The following is a 17,103-nucleotide window of genomic DNA, read 5'->3' as shown; positions in this document are numbered from 1 at the left end:
GCATTTTCTTAGCCTCTACTGTAACTTTTATTCACATCTTAGAAGCCATTGTTACATATAAAGTTCTGAAATCCAGAACATAATTTAAATATGGTCAGAAAACCCTGATATTAACTCACTTTCAGAAGTGTGTGATTGTTTTTCATATAAGCTATAAGTTACTATCTTGCTAAATCAATATTTTCAATCAAGATATTTGCTAAACACTCACACTGTATAGGCTTGTTAAATGCCTCTTATTTCCACAGTCTCTAGTCTTTCATTCACAAAACCTATGCATTAGCTGTTTAGTATCACTTTCTGTTTTGAGGGAAAGGACATACGATAGTCAATGAAGGAATTATATTAATAGATAAGATTTTCTCCAAAAAGATAAATTATAGAATAATAAATATAGGAATCCCACGCTCATGATATTAGGCCAACAATGGCAATGTTCACTTGAATAGCCTCCATATATGAAGCTATAGTAAAACCTTAGATATTCAGCTATACTAGCTAAGTATTTGTGATTATGTTAACCTTTCTTCATGAGATTATATCATTAACTCGTCATTCAGTAAGACTGATATTTTGAGTAACCTTTTCAGCAATGGTAGCAGACTTATTTGCACTCTGTAGACAGAGCAAACCTAACTGAATCACATAATCTCATTAGCATAGAGGGTCAGTGAATTAAGCAAACCAGTCCTGATATAGGGTCCATTTTGAGAGGGGAAGTGTCAGTTAGGTGTTCTAACTCTGATATTTTACATTTAAAATAATTTAAGTCATGCTCCATTTATCTGGGAATTTCAACTCTTGGCAAGCTCAGTGATTAGGAGCATAGCTACAAACCCAGAGTAAAAAATATCACCAAGACATCCACTCCTGGCAGGATGGTAGATTAGATGCTCTGAAAAAGCCTTCTTGCTTGAAAATAATAGCTCCTGCATAAAACAATTTTCACTGCATTTCTGGAGTGTTAAAAATGAGAAGAATTAAGTCTAAAGGAAAAGCGCAAGACAAAACAAAAACACAATGCTGAAACGGCAATGCAGAACAGTAAACAAGTAAACAGTAAACAAACATAAAAGGCAAGACGTGCCTGCAAACAAATGCGGATATCAACTTTTAGACCAACTTTCAGACAAAGCCTGTGTCAGTGGCAAGGTCTCAGGGCTCAGCCTCTGCCTCCCCAGAGGATTAAGCTGAGCAATGTCAAAGAGGCACCCTGTAGCACCGTGAAATAGAAACATAAACTCTGCAGAAAACATCCTTAATTTAGTTCCTTAGGGTTTACCCAGATTAACATCAACCAAATATAGGCTCATTATCAAAGATCAACCAAGCACACTTGGGTGACACTTAGCAGAAATAAAAGCAATGGATTTAGAACCCCAAGAACTTCAAATATTGACATTATCAGTTATGGAATATAAAATGTTTACAGGAAGAAATACATGGAATCACAAAAATGAGTAAGAAATCATTCAAAAGAACCAAAGAGAATTTTCAGACACGAACAACATATTTGTGGAACTTAAGAACTCAATGGATGGGTAAAAGTAGTCATTAAGACATAGTTGAGAAAAAAAAGTTGTAGATTGGAATAAAGAGGTAAAGAAATTATCCAGAATGTAGTACAGATAAACAGGGAATGAACAAAATTAAAGAAGTTAAGAGTTAGGAGGAAAGAGTGAAAAGTTTCAACATACAGCTAATTAGAGTCCCAGAAGGAGTGAATTGTGAGAATATTTGGGGGAGATCATGACTAAGAATTTTCTAGAAATGATAACATATAAAATTTACAGATATAGGAAGAACAATTTCTAGTAGGCAGTGCAAATAAAAATAAATCCACATCTGGACATTTGGTGTTGAAATTGGGCAATATCAAATATACAGAGAAGGCTTTAAAGGAAAGCAGAGAGAAAAAACAGGTGAGCTACAAAGGGAAAATTAGAATACTAGCAGACTTCTCAGCAACAATGAGGGAAGCCAGCATAGGTGCAATAGCATTTAAATTCTGAGAGAAAATGACTGGCAACTAAAAACCATGTTCCTAGGAAAACTATATTTTAAAGGGAGCAAAAGATATATTAAAAAGTTAAGTAAGAACTCAAATGAAGGATACAGATAAGAAGTTAAATGGCCTTTCAGAGAAGGGAACAATCTGTTTGAGATGCAAAGACCATTAGATGAAACCTGTGCTCTGCACATCTTGACTATAACAGATTGAGAGATTAAGAAGTCATGTCAGCTATTCTACAGAGGTATTAAGATACTCTCAAGTCAGGCTGATGGCAGAAGGAAGTAAAGCAGATTCTTGTACCTGAGTGAGACTGACAGAATACAAACAGCCCACACATACATGGCCAGACCAAAAAGAGGATAGTTACTCAAAAAGCATATGAGAGATATTGTGGTACATTAGATTAGCATTCCCGATTATTCCACTTTCTGTAAAAGGATTATGCGCTCCCACTTTTTGCCACGTGACTTGGCAGTACCTCTTATAGGTAGTGTATATTTCTCTGCTGCACTGCCTTTTGCCTTTGTTGTGAGACTGATTTTGACCAATCCAATGTGACTAGATGTAGCATGTGCCACGTTCCAGCAGAGGTTTTAAATCTGCTTGTGTGGTGCGGCTGGGTTCCCCCCGCACTCCCTGGCCAGAACGAGAGTCACGTGCAGCACGCTTGAACCTGAGTCCAGCCAAGCCCAGAAGAGCCACAGATGACCCGCAGACCCGTGAGCAAGGCATACATGTTTACTGTTGTAAGCCACTGAGACTTCTATCTTATTGCTGCTGTTTTGGTTGCCACAACAAACCCTAACTCAGACAGATGGATCTGGAAGTCATTGGTCCTGATCTTAGTTTTTCAGGACAGAAACTGATATTGGGTTAGCAGCATGTGCTACATATATGGAATAAATTAGTGTACAAATTCCATTTTTATTTGAAGAAATTTTCTTCTTTTGGAATGTCTTTTACATTATATATTATTCCCAAATTTCTTAAATTATTCAGGTATTACTTGCAGAGGTGACATTCCCTTCATTATTCACAAAATCATTCCTAAAGTTACTAAGTTCTTTTGTTTTTCTGAAATTCTGTATAATATGACTGAGCTTAAATAAACAAATAGGTGCTATTTTCTAGTGCATCTGTACCATGGTCTCTAATTGCCTTCATTTTAAAGCTTCAGGTAACATAAAAGAAATTAGAACACTATTTGGTGAATGTTTTAATTTTCGGGTCTGTGTATTGAGTTTACCCTGAATGAACGTACCTTTATTTATAAAATACAATCATGTATATTGCTGAGTAATGATCTTTGATGTTAAAGTGAAAAGCCACATATCATTTTTATCAAATTCTTCTCGCATTCATTATGCCAGCCCTTCGTTTTATAGGATCATAGAAACACAAACCTCGCAGAGCCTACCAATGCCCTCAAATCAGCCCGAATGCTCATGACGGCCATTATTCTCATCCTGTTCTCTTATTTTGCCTTTTGCTTGAGTATGAACACTGATCTGTGCACTGCTTCTTCATTCTATAATTTTACATTCTGACAGCCAGATGCAGTATCCAGAAAAGTGCCCCAATTGTTGGCCTCAGATGGGAGAGTGAGCGGAAGACCCTAAATAAGTAATAAACCGGTTAATTTCTGGATAGCAGAGTTAACGCTGTTCACCTTTGTGCACCTCTTTGTTAACTCATGATGGATATTTTCATTTCATTTGTGGACTTATTCATTCAACAAACCTTTACTGAGTTTACTTATGTTGGAGCTGAAGAGTGGGAGGGGTGTGGCCTTACAGAGGGTGGACTGAATGGGGCTGTGGGAGGATGCCCAATGCTTTCGTGGAACAGGGACAAGCTTAGGAAGTGCTTTTTAAGCCATGGGAAGAAACGTAGACTTTATGTGGCAGGAAAGGGAGAGTTGTTGAGAAGCTTTAATCAAATAGAAGGGGGAGCGGGCTGGCCACTGTGTGGAGGGTATGCTGGAGAGGACACAGTCTGGAAGCAGGAGGGCCCATTAGATCCACTGCAGTAGCCCAGGAAGGCACGGACCAAGGCAGAAGGAACAGAGAAGAGGGAACAAATCTAAGATATACTTAGGAGGTAAAATTGAAGGGATATGGTAAGCAATGGAAGGAAGGGAGAGAAAGATGATGCCTCAGGTGATTCTCACATCTCTAAACTGAGCCACTGGGTAACAGACCCAGGAGGAGGAGTGTTTTATCAGAGACAATGTTGACTGAATATTTCCATGTGCTGAACCTGAGGGTCCTGAGGCACATCCAGATAGCAATGTCTAGCCAACAGTTGGAAACAGAAGTTAGAATTCAGGAAAGAGGTAAGGTGTGGGAAACAAGGAGTCTCGTTCATAGAATAGCTACCTAAAATACTTTAAAACAAAGAGACTGAAAAGCTACAATTAAAAAATTTTAATCATATAGTTGCTATACATATATATAAGAAGATATTCATTAGAAGCTTTACTTAAAAGTCATTAAAATTCTAAGGCACTAGAGCTACACACAGCTAATTTCAGATTACCATCTAACGAACATTCATTATAGGACTAGTATACCTGGTCTCCATTTGGGTAAACCAAAGTAAAAGATCTACGGAAAAAAAAATGACAATATCACAGGGAGTAGGTGAAGTAATTATATGTACACATGGATATTCCAAGCACATATGCAGAAGCTTAGTTAGAGCCTGTTAATACAATGGTACTGGATTTTAGAATGCACACTTAAGGCACATAAAACTGACAAATGAATAGGAGTAAACACTAAACTTCGTGAAAATATCGAAAAGTTTTATGTTGTGGGATCTGATACAGCAGCTAACTTCAGAAGCAAGTTGATGAATCCAAATAAGTAGGGCCAAGCACAGGGCTAGATAAAGGTTAAAATCCTCTATTAAATCACAGAGCTGTCCCTGAGGCAGATGCATGTAAGGATGACTTCTCTAGGTATTTTAGGAGTCCGCTGAGCTCCGATGAGAACCAAGGGAGCTCAAAGAGACTCTGGAAGGCAGCCTGGATAGGAGCTGAGGTGAGAGAGAGAGAAAGAGAAATGATTTCACTGGCTAGCGCCAACAGTGGCCTAAAGTTCTTATGTGAGTCAGGCAGCATAGCAGGCTGCCTAGAATCAATACTTTCTTCCTGTCCACATGCCTCTGTAGGCTTAAGACATCTCCCATTCTTTTAGTCATATTTAACATATATATATGTGTGTGTGTATACACACACAGACACACATATGACATAGGAAGATGGTAGAGGGAGGGGATGCCTCATCAGAGTACAGTATTTGAAAAGCAAATAGGCCAAGAGGAAGGAAGTAGTAGAACAATTGATAACAAGAACTTATGAACTGAACATGTACACTGGAGAACAATGAAGAAGAATAGGCTAAAATAAAGACATGTTTCCAAATGTCATAGCCATACTTAAGAGTAAGCCCACGGAAGAAAAGGGAAAATCCAGAATCGTATACTTATATACATTTTTTTCTTTTCTGCTCCGGAAAGCTCAGAGAGTGAAAAAGCTTCCAAAAATATGTTAATAATAATTACAGTTCTTGTTCATCTCACATCTGGTAGTGTTATTTTTCTATTCGAGACAGTCAATAACCAGTTATTCTGGAAGTCACACAACCATGCCAGGCAGGATCATATACAGACAACTGCTAACAGAACAACAATCCAGGGCTCAGCAATAAACAGCAGTTTTCCCAGCAGTGGCCTGGATGCTGATTTCTGAGGAAGGCCAAAGCTTACATCATCACAGACTACTATGACATTTACATGAACTGGTGCTCAAGAAATATTTAGCTCTCCTATAAAATTTCCCCAAAAAACTCCTATAAAATTTTCCAAAGAATTTTGACTTTCCTATAGCAGAGTTCTTTTGTCATTTCCTTATCTTTATGTTGTTCAATTTTTACCTTCAGTTTTTTGCTGTTGAAGTTTTTCAGAAAAAAATCTGAAACTCAAATTATAATTCTGTAACTATTACCAAATGTAGCAATGAAGTCGCCAGTGGATATAACAGATACACACAGGAAATCCCTAAAAAATTAAAACAGAATATGCAACTGTGTTTCTTATAAAATGGAGATATTTGATTTCTAAGACTTTCCCAGGACAGACCTCTGGGTCCTAAATGAGCTCATGGTCTGAACAGAGCACTCTGTAAAACACTATCTTCCCAGGGGAAAATCACTTCTAACTCATTCTTCTATTATACGCAATGTAAACCAAAATGTTGTGTACAATAACAGGTATATATTTATATAGTTTAACTTTACTGAGTTGTAGATTATATACAATAAAAATTTTTAAAAATATAGCCTATATACCAATTTTGTGTATGTATTTATATAAATTTTAGCTCTTACATTTAAGTTTAAAAGACCAGAAAACTGTTACAGTCTAGGATTATGGAGATGCACTGAATATGCTGGATGGTAAATATTATAGAGGGCTTTAATTTTTTTGGCATGAAGGCTTTCGGCTTGATGCAGCAGGTGACAAGAAGCTGTTTGTGGCCACTGAGCAGGAGAAGCGTGTGTGCGAAGGTATGTTTTGGGGAGACAGGTCAAGCAGTGGTGTGAACGATGGAACAGAGTTAAGAGGGAGAGACCAGAAAATAGGAGAGCAATTTGGAAAAAAGATAAAATTAGATCTGTATCTCACATTGAACATCAGAATTAACTCCAAATGGATTAGAGCTCAGAAGGTTAAAGACGAAAGCACACAAGCACTAGAAGACAACATGAATTCTTCTTTAAGGTGTAAGGAAAGACTTTCTAACTATGAATCAAAATGCAAAGGTAATAAAAGAAAAAAATATATATATATGCTTACTACTGGTGCTTTCTCATGGGAGCCCTCACTGTTGTGTGAGCTCATTGCCTACTAGAATGCTGGGTGATGTGTTGATGTGCTGGTCTTTCTGTTAAATGTATTGGGCCAGGGTTTCATTTATCTACTGTGACTCTATTAGAATGAGAAGCAGCTGCTCTGATTTTAGGTCTTCCTTTACTAGAAGTAGGGTATGAAAAACTACAATAGCAGAGTGCTCTGCTCTCAGAGGTCTTCCATCGTTTGCTTTTTTCTTCCAAGCAGCACTTTCTTCCTTTTCTCTGCCTCTGACTAGCCCTTGTACCATATTTAGGGGTTCACCTGTTAGACCCCTACATAATGGTGTAAAAGAAAAATTTAACCATCTCTCACATAAAATAATTCTGGAAAGTTGGTTGTCCAGGCTGGCTTGGTAGATTCGCTATGTCAACAAGGGCTCATGCCACACCGAGAATAGGAGATGTAATCTTTCATTCCAGGTGGAAACGTGCAAACGAGAAAGCAGGGCTAAGTTACTAGGAAGGAAGGAGAGAGGGATGTTGCAACGGTCAACTTGCAATCTCTATAGCACCCTTCCTTAGCTTGCAGGTCTTAGGAAACCTCTTTTAGGACGCTTTTTTTTTTTAAAAAAATTAATTTTTATTGGCGTATGGTTGCTTTACAATGTTGTGTTAGCCTCCACTGCACAACAAAATGAATCAGCCATACACATACAGATATCCCCTCGCTTCCGGACTTCCCTCCCATTTAGATTACCACAGTGTTAGGAGGCTTTTTATATAGTAATTCATGTCTGTTCACTTTACCACTATATTCAATAGCAAAGACTATTACTTCATCATCACTTTATCCTGAGTTCTTATCACAGTCCTTGTCATATACATATGTATAATATGTTGAATTATATTGCTTGAACAACTCCTGCCACTTCTACCCATGGCTTTGTCGTGTCATTGGAAATTATAGTCCCTAAATTAAATAGAAAGAGCTTTTCTAAGGAGGGAAGGGTTTACTATATTTGTTAAAGAGCTCATTTACCTGAAGAAGAGACTCTGTGATCTAAACGGCTGACGGTCCATGCTTGCCCAGTAAAGTCCCCATTAGCTGTGAAGTGGGGGCCTCACAGACAGACATGTGGGGCGCCATACTGTTCTCGCTCACTCCCGCTCCTCTACCCGAGGGCCCCATCTGCACTTTGGATAGGTGAATCCTTCCCATAAATGGTGACCCATGTTTCTAGCTTCTACTGGTGCACCAGTTTTATACCTTGTTCTTGTTTTCATGACTATTTTAAAGACAGGTTGGCAGGAGGCAAATCAGGGGCCACTAGCTGGGTTCTATTTTATTACAGAGATCCCACATTATAGAATTTCCATGGGAATTGACTTGTCAAAAAAAAAAAAAATCTTGCCAAAACTTCAGATTCTTAATGTATAACAGAATCTTGAAATAGCTGCATTCCCAACAATAGTATCTGTAAAATACATGTCTTTCCATTGAGTCAATAAGACCCATTGATTTTCATTATAAAACCAAAAATACATTTCTCTAGAAAACATTTGGCCCTAAAATATCAGGAAAACCATGTTTCATGATACAGCATATCCTTTAATTTATATAAAGATTTTGCAGTTCCAGCAAAATAAATATATAAATGCAAATAAACTCTAATAATATATATATTTTAAATCTACACAATTCTTTTTCTTGTTTTGCTTAAAGCTCTAAATGGTAAATAATATGAAGTTTACACTTTTGCTAAATTAGAAAGTTGCAGCTTTGTAAAACTCTTTCTCCAATATTTTAAAGCAGAATATATTTCATCTTTCCTTGATGAAATTCTCAGACATGTTTTCTGTCCCTTTCAGGAGCCATTGCTAACAGAACACTACAGAAATGGAGGATATGTGTATGTAGTATGTGTGTATGTATGAGAGAGAGAGAGAGAGAGAGAGAGAGAAGAGAACGGAGGAGAGTGAAAGGGAGGGAGAGGGGAGAGAGAATCCTCTGAGTCTGAAAAAACTGAAAGAGCAAAATAGTGTTAACAATCCAGAAAGTCTGGCCATCGAATAAACCAGAAAACCTCATTTGCTGAAATAAACACTGAGACTCTGATAAGTCGGTGGAGTCTGTCTTTAGCATATGTTGAAGAAGTTCTGTAGCTTAAAAACTGTCTAAGTACTAAATTTAGCAAATTGAATCTGTTGGATTTTATAACAGGCACCAATTACGTATTTGAATAATTATATATTCAATTATATTGAATAATTGAACACTTTTCAGTTAATGTGTCTTTTAGGAATATAAACAGGTTGGCATTCCATAAATACGTAACTTTTGATTAGGATCATGAAACTCTGAACTCAGAACATGATCACATATTGTATAATAGTTGTTGGAGAAACATGTTGGATTACTTTGGATTTGGCAAACCTCCAGCCCATGGGCCAAATCTGGCTTCAACCCTAGTTCATCTGAATCTTGACAAGTATCCCCTGTGTGAGTGTGGGCCTCACAGCGGCTTCTGCAGCCCTCAGGGCAATTTTATTGCTGGGATTATTCAAATTTGAGAAGAGTCTGTGAAGGTTTAATGATGCTTTGGGAGACCAATGAACTGCAGATTTTAACTCAACAAAATGTTGAAGGACAGAAGGTTCAGCTTCCAGGTAACAGCACCTTAGACAGCACAGCTTTAGAGAACAGCAGTTCACCCTGGACTCCCTCTGGTCCAGAAACCACAGGGCTTCTCCTTTGCTGCTGTTGTTGCTATTGTTTATTATTCCTTCCTTCTTCCCCCCCTCTTCCTTTTTAGCGTTGGTCCAGGTGCAGAGTAGACTCTCAGTAAACATTTGCTGATTGTGTAAAGGGGGGGATATTTCCTTCAACAATCTTTCTCTTTAATCTCTGTTTCTCACCACCTCTCATCGCCTTCTTTTTCGTTTTCTTTTTCACTGTTTCCTTCATTTAAATTAATACAACATGGAGCTCAAATACATTTAGATTCCAATGGTTTTAGTTCCATAAAAGAATTTATTTGCTGAAAAGAATTTTAGGATTTATGTACTCCATGAGTAAAGTGATAAATTGACTGTTTTATAGTTCTCAGAAAAGAAAAAGATTATTTTTAAATCTTGGTTGATTTCTCTCTTTGACATTGTAAGTTATTGAGAGAAAAAAATTATTTTATTGCTCTTAACTACTTGATGAACTAACTAAACATCATTATTAGAAAAGCACCAAAAATGATTTTAAGAGAGCAGCATTGAAGTAAGCAAAACTTGCTTTGCTTCTTTTCCCAAGTTACTAGGCTCTAAAAGGTTTACTTTAAACACTCAGGATCATTGTTAAGCTTAACCACGTTACATAAATCAAGAACAGGTATGTCCTAACGAAAAGATACTTAATTACAATTAGAAAAAATGCTTTGACACAAGTATTATCTTAGAATATTCCTCCTTTGAGGTGTCTTCCCTATAGTTCATTTCCTAACTTGAGATGGTATATGTGTGCCACACAGTGGACTGCGACTCCCTTGGGAGGTCACTGCAAATGGGGTAGGAGTGATGACTGGGCTGGGGCTGCAGTTGGGAATGGAGGATCGCTGGAGTTGAATTACTGGTGGAGACAAAGCAGAGCTGGGAAACCTGCAACCCTGTTTTCCTTTGGCCACTTCATGCTTCCTTGACTCCAGCCACTCAGTCTACCTTAATGCTTTTCAAATGCATCCATGATTTTTCACCTACAACCTCTGCTCACATACTGTTCTCCTTGCCTGCAGTGGTTGCCTAGGAGTCTATGTTTGTCCAAATACATATAATGTGTCCTTCAAGACCTGATAAAAGTCCCACTGCCTTCTCATCAAAACTCTTCCAAATTTCCCAGCTCACAGAGATTTCTCCCTCTTCTCAATTTCTGAGGCAGTTTTTGTTCACAATATATAATTTATTGCTGCCTATATAGTGTGGTGACATTATTTGCTCTTTTGGGTAGATGTTCTCGTTCGTCTTCTAAGTTCTAAGCTCTTCAGTGGCAGAGATCTTGATGTCCATGGTGCATTAAAGTGAGTCGGTTATAGTAATTCCTCCGCAATTACCTGCTCACTGTAATATAAAAGGTATGTCTGATCTCAAGTTTGAAGAATCAAAGTGGGAGACTTTCCCTTACTCTTGGGAGCTTTGTTCTTATGAGCAGTAAATGAGATAATACATTTCAACCATGGTTTATTAGCCTTGTTCTTTTAGGACCTCCTCAAATACTGGCTTTTATGAGAAACGCCTGACTTTTCAATTCGGTTTTAACTTGATCCCTTTTCTAATTAGTAATTCAGTTATATAACAATAAATACAATAACTGATAATATTTCCCTTCCATAGGCCACTTTATACTTTGCAAAGTGTCTTTACAGACCTCGTTCAATCTTCGTAACAACTCTGAAATAGGCAGGATTAATATTTTTCACCCCATTTTTTTATCAGGTGACAAATTCAGGCTGACAGACTTCAGATGGCTTCCTCAAGGTCACTTCAGCACTGCCCATGTATCTCAGCTCCTTGTCTAATGCACTTGCCCCACTTTAAAGGTTCTCGTTTAGGATTATTTCCCAATGGTGGTGAGAAAAGACGCATGACTTCCGTTTGCTCTGTCAGCTTGGCAGAATTGAAATCTCAAGCTTCTTTTGTGGCTGAGTTAACCTAGAGCAATAAAACTCTGGGAAACAGGGCGATGCTGTCCAAACCCACAGCAGTTCAAGTTGAAGCAGAAAGCCAACTTAGCCATTTTTAATGAGGAAAATGATTGCCAGGATGTTGACAGGGAATATCAACACATTCTCCCTCCTAGTACTAAGCCTATTTTTGAAACCAAATACCAATCCATTCTATCTGAATAGAGATTTTTATAGTTACCAAAGCACTTTTAAATACCTATTGTCAGTTGATCCCCCCATCATCCTTCAGTGTGAAGCAGAACAGATATGATTATCCCCCTTCTCATTCTATAGCAGGAAATGGGGTTGCTGGCAGGCTCCCTGAGGGGAGAAGTCCTACAGATCTTCCTTAAGACCACCCAACAGTGGGGCTCTGGGGAAGGGACACACAAGGGCAGGGAACCTTAAGTGTATTGTGGAGTTTCTTGTAATTAATTATTGTTCTTCCCCAAAGTCTTCACTTTCCCTTGTGACTAGTTGTAAAATAATTGTGAAAACAAAAAAGGAGATCTTTGAAAAAGAGGATGAATGGGTAAGACAGGCACTGCTGAAATTGAGATCGGGACAAACCTTTTGTGAAATAATAGGAAATAAACATCTATTGGCTTCTGCCCCTGGTTCCTGATAACGTTTGTTCCTCGATGCTGGTTCCTGACACAAAGCTCCTATATCCCTTGTAATCTCCTAGTGATAGGAATGTCTTTTGTTCTAATGAGGTGACTTTTGATGGATTCCTGGATTGGGGCTGGTCACCAGAAAGACCAAGCCATGATCAGAAGCTTGGAACTTTCAGGCCCACCTCCCATTCTCGGGAGAGGCGAGAGCAGCTGGCAACTGAGTAAATAAATGATCAAACCTTCATAAAAGAATCCCTAAGAGTGCAGGGTTCAGAGAAACTTCCAGGTTGGTGAACACATCTACAAGCTGGGGGAAGACGCACTCCAACTCTATAGGGACAGAAGCTCCTGTGCTCAGGACCCTTCCAGATCTTGCCCGATGTAACACTTCTCTCCTGTTGTTCATCTGTATCCACTGAAATATCCTTTGTAATAAATCAGCAGTAGTAAGTAAACTGTTTCCCTGAGTTCTGTGAACTGCTTACGCATATTACTGAACCCAAGGAGAGGGTCATGGGAACCTCTAATTTTAGCCAAGAAGGACATAAATGGTGGGCAACCGGAGGACTCAACCCTCGTGATGGGCATCTGAAGGAGGGGGCGGTGATAACTCTGTTTAGTGTTAGATATAACACTAAACTGATAACTCTGTGATAACTCTGTGATATCAGGAGGGGGCACTGATAACTCTGTGATAACTCTGTTCAGTGTTAGAAATGAATGGAATTGTAGGACACCCAGCTGGTGTGGGAGAATCGGTGGGTGTGGGAACAAAGCCCCACCCCTGGCGTATTATGAACGTGAGAACTGAGGAAAACTGTGTGCTTTTCATAGACACCTTTGTGCCCCTTTCTCAGAAATCAAACAGCTCATTTAGAAGCAAGATCGCAAGCTTGGTTTCAGGCTTCAAAATTGGCTGACTTGTTTACAAACCACCTGGGGGTAGGAATGGGGATGGCAAGGACCCAGGTAACATGCTAAGTGTCAAGCTCAGAGAAAATTTTGCTAAATTAAGGATATATTTGATTCTAGCTTATTCTTAATATTGAAAAATTAAAATAGTAATATTTTAGCCCAAATATTCTCACAGGTAATTGGTCTCCATTGAGAGTATCTTTCTTTTTCATACATATTTTAAAATTGAGGTATAATTGACATATAACATTGTATTACTTTCAGGTGTACAACATAACAATTTGATATTTGTATATATTGTGAAACTATCACCACAATAAGTCTAGTTATCCCTCACCGTGTATAGTTACAAAATTTGGTTTTCCTGTGATAAAAACTTTAAAGGTTTACTGTCTCAGCAGCTTGCAAATATACAACACAGTATTATTAACCATAGCCATCATGGTGTACATGTCCATGACTTATTTATTTTATAATTGGAGATTTGTACCTTTTGACACCTTTACCCATTTCAACCCTTACTCCCTCCCTGTCTCTGGCAACTACCAATCTGTTTTCTGTATCTATGAGCTCGGTTTCTTTGTTTTTGTTTTGAACTTCACATATTAGTGAGATTATATGGTATTTGCCTCTGTCTGACTTACTTCATTTAGCATACCTTCAAGGTCCAAACATGTTGTAAAAATTGGCAAGATTTCATTCTTTTTTTTTGGATGAATATATTCCATTTTGTATATACATATATACCATATTTTCTTTATTCATTCATCCACTGGTGGTCACTTAGGTTCTTTCCATGTCTTGGCTATTGTAAGTAAAACTGCAATGGACATGGGGGTGCATATAACTTTTTTTATTTTTTTATTTTTTTTTTTGCATATAACTTTTTGAATTATTGTTTTCTTTGAATAAATGCCCCGATGTGAATTGCTAGATTACATGGTAGTTCTATTTTTAATTTTTTGAGGAAACTCCATGCTGTTTTCCACAGTGGTTGCAACAATTTACATTCCCACCCAGTGCACAAGAGTTCCTTTTTCTTCACATTCTCCCTAACACTTGCCATTTTTTGTCTTTTTTATAGTAGTCATTTTAATAGGTGTGAGACGATATTTCATTGTGGTTTTTGATTTGCATTTCCTTGAAGATTAGTGATGTTGAGCATCTTTTTACATACATGTTCGTCATTTGAATGTCCTCTTTGGAAAAATGTCTATACAGACCCTCTGCCCATTTTCTAATCGCATTTTTTTTCCTATTGAGTTGAAGGAGTTCTTTATATATTTTGGATATTAGCCCCTTATTAGATATAGGATTTGCAAATATGCAAATGTTGACTCTTCCAATCCAAGAACATGGTATATCTCTCCATCTATTTGTATCGTCTTTAATTGCTTTCATCAGTGTCTTATAATTTTCTGCATACAGGTCTTCTGTCTCCTTAGGTAGGTTTATTCCTAGATATTTAATTCTTTTTGTTGCAATGCTAAATGGGAGTGTTTCCTTAATTTCACTTTCAGATTTTTCATCATTAGTGTATAGGAATGCTAGAGATTTCTGTGCATTAATTTTGTATCCTGCTACTTTACCAAATTCATTGATTAGCTCTAGTAGTTTTCTGGTAGCATCTTTAGGATTCTCTATATAAGTATCATGTCACCTGCAAACAGTGTCAGCTTTACTTCTTCTTTTCCAATTTGGATTCCTTTTATTTCTTTTTCTTCTCTGACTGCTGTGGCTAAAACTTCCAAAATTATGTTGAATAATAGTCGTGAGAGTGGGCAACCTTGTCTTGTTCCTGATCTTAGTGGAAATGGTTTAAGTTTTTCACCATTGGGGACGATGTTGGCTGTGGGTTTGTCATATATGGCCTTTATTATTTTGAGGAAAGTTCCCTCTATGCCTACTTTCTGGAGGGTTTTTATCATAAATGGGTGTTGAATTTTGTTGAAAACTTTCTCTGCATCTATTGAGATGATCATATGGTTTTTTTCCTTTAATTTGTTAATACGGTGTATCACATTGATTGATTTGCGTATATTGAAGAATCCTTGCATTCCTGGGATAAAAGCCACTTGATCATGGTGTATGATCCTTTTAATGTGCTGTTGGATTCTGTTTTCTAGTATTTTGTTGAGGATTTTTTGCATCTGTGTTCCTCAGGGATATTGGTCTGCAGTTTTCTTTCTTTGTAACATCTTTGTCTGATTTTGGTATCAGGGTGATGGTGGCCTCGTAGAATGAGTTTGGGAGTGTTCCTCCCTCTGCTATAGTTTGGAAGAGTTTGAGAAGGATAGGTGACAATTCTTCTCTAAATGTTTGATAGAATTCACCTGTGAAGCCATCTGGTCCTGGGCTTTTGTTTGTTGGAAGATTTTTAATCACAGTTTCAATTTCAGTGCTTGTGATTGGTCTGTTCATATTTTCTATTTCTTCTTGGTTCAGTCTCAGAAGGCTGTGCATTTCTAAGAATTTGTCCATTTCTTCCAGGTTGCCCATTTTATTGGCATAGAGTTGCTTGTAGTAATCTCTCATGATCCTTTGTATTTCTGCAGTGTCAATTGTTACATCTCCTTTTTCATTTCTAATTCTGTTGATTTGAGTCTTCTCCCCTTTTTTCTTAATGAGTCTGGCTAATGGTTTATCAATTTTGTTTATCTTCTCAAAGAACCAGCTTTTAGTTTTATTGATCTTTGCTACTGTTTCCTTCATTTCTTTTTCATTTATTTCTGATCTGATCTTTATGATTTCTTTCCTTCTGCTAACTTTGGGTTTTTTGGTTCTTTCTCTAATTCCTTTAGGTGTAAGGTTAGGTTGTTTGAGATGTTTCTTGTTTCTTGAGGTAGGATTGTACTGCTGTAAACTTCCCTCTTAGAACTGCTTTTGCTGCATCCCATAGGTTTTGGATCATCGTGTTTCCATTGTCATTTGTTTCTAGGTATTTTTTCATTTCCTCTTTCATTTCTTCAGTGATCCCTTGGTTATTAAGTAGTGTATTGTTTAGCCTCCATGTGTTTGTATATTTTACAGATTTTTTTCCTGTAACTGATATCTAGTCTCATAGCGTTGTGGTCGGAAAAGATACTTGAAACGATTTCAATTTTCTTAAATTTACCAAGGCTTGATTTGTGACCCAAGATATGATCTATCCTGGAGAATGTTCCATGAGCACTTGAGAAGAATATGTATTCTGTTGTTTTTGGATGGAATGTCCTATAAACATCAATTAAGTCCACCTTGTTTAATGTGTCATTTAAAGCTTGTGTTTCCTTATTTATTTTCATTTTGGATGATCTGTCCATTGGTGAAAGCACTGTGTTAAAGTCCCCTACTATGATTGTGTTACTGTTGATTTCCCCTTTTATGGCTGTTAGTATTTGCCTTATGTATTGATATGCTCCTATGTTAGATGCATAAATATTTACAACTGTTATATCTTCTTCTTGGATTGATCCCTTGATCATTATGTAGTGTCCTTCTTTGTCTCTTGTAATTGTCTTTGTTTTAAAGTCTATTTTATATGATATGAGAATTGCTACTCCAGGTTTCTTTTGATGTCCATTTGCATGGAATATCTTTTTCCATCCCCTCACTTTCAGTCTGTATGTGTCCCTAGATCTGAAGTGGGTCTCTTGTAGACAGCATATATACGGGTCTTGTTTCTGTATCCATTCAGCCAGTCTATGTCTTTTGGTTGGAGCATTTAATCCATTTACATTTAAGTTAATTATCGATATGTATGTTCCTATTACCATTTTCTTAATTGTTTTGGGTTTGGTATTGTAGGTCTTTTCCTTCTCTTGAGTTTCTTGCCTAGAGAAGTTCCTTTAACCATTGTTGTAAAGCTGGTTTGGTGGTGCTGAACTCTCTCAGCTTTTGCTTGTCTGTAAAGGTTTTAATTTCTCCATCAAATCTGAATGAGATCCTTGCTGGGTAGAGTAATCTTGGTTGTAGGTTTTTCTCCTTCATCACTTTAAATATGTCCTGCCACTCCC

The sequence above is a fragment of the Leucopleurus acutus genome (assembly GCF_964270905.1).
Source record: "Leucopleurus acutus genome assembly, chromosome: 18".
NCBI lineage: Eukaryota > Metazoa > Chordata > Mammalia > Artiodactyla > Delphinidae > Leucopleurus > Leucopleurus acutus.
Note: the sequence above shows the minus strand (reverse complement) of the source record.